The sequence below is a fragment of the Puntigrus tetrazona genome, chromosome 9, assembly GCF_018831695.1.
Source record: "Puntigrus tetrazona isolate hp1 chromosome 9, ASM1883169v1, whole genome shotgun sequence".
NCBI lineage: Eukaryota > Metazoa > Chordata > Actinopteri > Cypriniformes > Cyprinidae > Puntigrus > Puntigrus tetrazona.
The window spans coordinates 16,631,421-16,636,272 of record NC_056707.1 but is presented as its reverse complement, the minus strand read 5'-3'; positions in this window follow the sequence as shown (position 1 = coordinate 16,636,272).

The window sequence follows — 4,852 nt, the reverse complement described above, 5'->3', positions numbered from 1 at the left end:
ATTTTGTACTGAAGTTGGATGCAGAATTGCAATTTAAATTTCACAATAAGGAAGTAAAATTTAAAGAATGTTTAAACATCTTGTTTAAACATTTTGAAGAAAAAGGTTTAGATAGAGCTGAACAATTAACTGCGTGGAAAAACACTTCATTTCCCAGAATGCATCACCTGGGTTGAACTTCTTTTCATTTCCTCTTCCTGTTCTGTTGTCAGCAAGACTTCTTCCCCAACATCCATTAGAAGCAAGCTCAGGTTGTAATTCCTCAATACTGAAAACTGCAGAATTTACTCTGTCTGCTAATGGTTTAGGTCTGATCTTTCTCAAAAAATACTTCTATCCATCTATTTAATCCAGTATTTCTGCATGTTGTTATAGCATGTTAACACAAAATTCACTGAGTTATATTCTTTACTAAATGAATTAAGGTTACTGGTACCAAGCAAACATGCTTTGAATGGAAAGTTGTACTCTGTGGGGTGTAGCCTCCCATAAATAATCAGATCGTAAAGAAACTTCAAACCTAAATCAACACATCCCTAATGTTTTAAATTTAATTTGAATAATTTCCATGCAAGTACGAATAAGCACCCTGTTATGAATTACCAATGTCTCTTTTTGTTTTCATTACTGTGAAATTACATGGGGAACTCCCTTCTATATCAAAACGAGAACAGTATTTTACCAGCACATCCTCCTACACCTAACATACTATACATCTTTTTATTTATCTTTTTATACTTTCATTTAAAAGAAAAATATGCCATGTTTTTTTCATATATATTATACTTGACATAAATTATAATTATTTAACTTTTGTCAAAGAAATTCTAACCAGCTCCAGATGCAGGAATAACACTTATTTCCTCTAACGGTACAGACAAGATAAGTTAAAAATAATATCTAAAAATAGAACATGTGAGTTGTGAAAATAATTCAGATACCTGAACTAATGGCTTGCATTCCATGAGTAAAGTCTGCCTTTTACCTGAAATTGTTGGTTGAGGAGCATAAATCATTGTTTATTGTTGTAGAGCACAATTAGTGTTTAAGTTTCATGTAATGGCATGTAATATTTCAGATATAATATTACAATTATGTAGTTCATGAAATGTCCAAGAAATGTGTTTCTGGTAAACAGAACAATTTCTTGTGAAACTGGTCTTTTGTCCATAAAAGGGAGAGCTCACCCAAAATAGTAAGTTCATGACTCTCATTTATCTGCAGGACACAAATAGAAGATTAAAAAAAAAAAAAAAAAAAAAAATGGAGACATTTCTCATAAGTAATAAGGGTGCAGCATGAGAGAAAGTAAATGATGACTGAATTTTATTTTTTGGCAGAACTGTCCCTTTACATTTATAGTTCATAATCAGAAAAAATGCTTTGAAAAGAGAATGCTGCCTTGTTACGGTAATCATTGTCTGAGCAGAGAGTCCAGAGGGTTTTCCCACTGTGTCTGTCCACATCCCACCTATGAAAAAGTACCTAACTTGAAGATGTCTGCAAAGTGTTGCACAAAAACAACAACAAAAAGCAATTCATTGACTTCCTGTCAATTGTCTATTTTAATAAAAAAGAAAGAAAAAGAAAGAAAAAAGATAACAATGTTACTTGCATTCTATATTTTCTTAAAACTCCAAGCCAGCACATGGGCAACATGAGCTAAAAAAACATTATACAGAAACATGGAAAGTTCTTGTGAATCACTCTTGACCTGCAGTGCAGAGAAATAATTTCATCCATTACTCTCTTGTCATTATCATTCCATGGGTCGCCCTCATATTTATGAAGTACATATGGGCACTTGCAGGTATCTCAGATTTCCACAGCATGAATCTGTGTTGTTACTGGGTAAATTCGCTTTAAACAGCAGGATAGAAATTTCAAGAGTGGACACCCTGAATCTGAGAAAGAACTCAGTGACCCAAGTGACTGTGAGAACAATTTTAACTGATGAACTCTCTGTGGGTAAAATCTGTGTTAAGGTGGGAGAGGATTGTCGGGAAACTGTGGTGAGGGTGTAGCTTGTGCTTGCATATGTGATGAGAACTCACTCAACTAAATACATAAGTATTTTGTTTCTTAGAAGCCACACCTGTTCATTATGAATAATAACAAGTGTTTAAATCTCACGCTCTGCTTTTTTTTAAGAATTTCCGTAGAACGGACAATTTGTTTTTACAGTTTGCTATGGCTGTAAGTTATTTAACTCTGATAAAATTTGACAGGCACTCGAAAAAACAAATCAAATATTTCAGCATTTGTTTTACATAGGAACTAAACTGATTGTATTTTTTAAGTAAACTTTATTTGTCCCATGTCTTAAAGGTTAATATTGGCATAATGCAGTGTTTCAGTAAATGAGAAAAATACTATTTCCAAAAAAATTGTCTATTGACATTGACTGTTCCATGAAGAACCTTTAACATCCATTGTACCAAAGTTTCTTTAAAGGGGAAATTCCCTTTTACGTGGTGTTCGCATATAAATGTGTTTTATGCAATGTGTGGATGCATTCACTCTTTTTTTTTTTTTTTTTTTAAATCCCCCCAAAAATAAACCGTCTGTCTCTCAGGCCCCACCCATGACTGCTGATGGACTTTTCCATATTAGCATATTATACTTAGTACTTGCATATAAAAGTAAACATAAGATTTTTAATTTTCTCCCGATATCAGAGCTATTGGGGGAAAAAACAAAACAAAACAAATAAAAATGAAAGAGAGGGGCTAAGTGAGCAGCTCATTATCATTTAAAGAAACATGAATTAAAACAAATTGCTTGATTGTTCAGACATTTCATGAAGAACCTAAAGGATCATATCAGCTTGTGGAAAATGTGCATCCAATGTCCTTTTTAACATAATAGAGGATAAAAGTTGCAACAGAAGAACCATTTTCAGAAGAACATTTTAGAATAGTTCTTAAAAGAAGCAAAGTTAAGAGCATTTTGATCATTTTTTTTCTACTTTTTACCTTTTACAAAACTTCTCCATGGATGTTAAGGGTACTTCATGGAACAACTGATGCCAATATAGAACCCTTGTTTTTAAGAGTGTATAACGGGAAAAGGTTCTTTAGATTGTTATTATTATCTTGTGTAGCCTTTATTTTTAAAAGTGTATATTGTGCCAATATGCATTAGGCCATTTTTCAAGTGTCTTATTTTAACAATGTTTGATATTTTAATTAAAAAGGTTAAATACTAACCAATAAAACGAATTTCACAACTTAAGTTGAATGTTTTAGGTGTACCAGCAAAAGCATTTTTTTCCAGATAAACCTCGTTGGTTTCCATTAGAGTCTATAAAATCTGTCTGCATATTGATAGAGAGCTTGTGCTCTGCCCACGCATAATTCCTTCCTCTTGTCCGTAGCCATATTACCTGAATATATATGAATATTCTTTCAGTCTTGCTTTCTAAAATAGTCCAATTACCATCTCGGAAATGTAATCACAAATTGAAGCGCACACCCCCACCTCTGCTTAATGCACAGCGCTGAAGGTAAAGCTGTATAACGGTGGTGGTAGGTTCTAATAGAGCACTTGTTGTCTAAATGGGCTCTCAGATAGACAAGTTCATATTTCATGACCTCTTTGTGGCTGGTTAGTTTTGAAAGGTTAAGGACATGGAGAGTTTGACTCCGACACATCTTCCAAGAAATGGGAATAAAAAAAATCTGACAACATACAGCTCCTTTCCTCAACATAGACTAATAAACTGCTCCATTGTGATATTTCAGAGTTGATGGAAATACTGATTGATATGTTTGGGGCCACATATTCATATTCGTTCAGTTTTTTTTTTGCGATGTTGCCTCAAACACTGTTTGATCTCTGATTGCGTTCTCAACAAAGGCATATGTTTTCCATACACTGACATTTCATTGGTTCCTCACACTTTTAAAAGCATGCACTGTCTATGAGTGTTAAAGGACTGGTTTGATGAGATGCACATGGAAAACAGTACACATTTTGAGGTGACCTATTTATGATTTAATGGAGTGAGTAATCAATTCAATAACAGGGTGAGCATTGTGAGGTCATGAATTACAATTTCACATCCAATTTCCTTTTCCCCCTCAGATGACAAATCCTAACCGGATCAAGTCTCAAAAGATTATTTTTCTGTAAGACCAGCTTGTGAAAAAAGCCAAAAGCTATATTGCATAAACGGTACCACAAAGCTTTTTTTATTAAAAACAATTAAAAACTATATTTATTGATAACATTGCATATATTTACAGACCATTAACAAGAGTGTATTCATTTATTTTCATTTAAAAAATACAATTTAAATCAAGTTTTTACATTATGTGATAATACAATTTAAAATGAATAGATATTTTAATTGATACGTAGTTAAGAATTAACAATGCATTGTTTTCTCTGTATACAGTCTCAGATCATTGCATATTGTAATATATTGTTTATATTGTAAATGTTTCTCACATTAAAAAGCACAAAAAGTCGGCACATTTAAAAAAAATTAATCAGTCTGATTGTGCCCAATGAAGAGTTTCGCTTAAACGCCTCTTGTTGGCGAGAATTAATTCTTAGAGAAACAGTATGCCAACTTTTTGTGCTTTCTCATTGATTATTTTGGTTATTTTCATTACTTTTTCTACTTAACCATAATTGAGATGTGAAAAACTGGAAAAAAAGAGGAAAAACTGAACTATGTGTGGGCTGACTGTGGTAGGCTGGTCAGGTGACGGCATTTTAAAGTAGGCAGTGAATGTGAATGTGTGTGTGTGTGGTGTGGGGGGGTGGGCTGGGGGCCGACTCAGAGCCGTGTAGGCAGGAAACCTTCCCTGCTCACACACGCTTACCATGCAGCCATGGGGGTGGA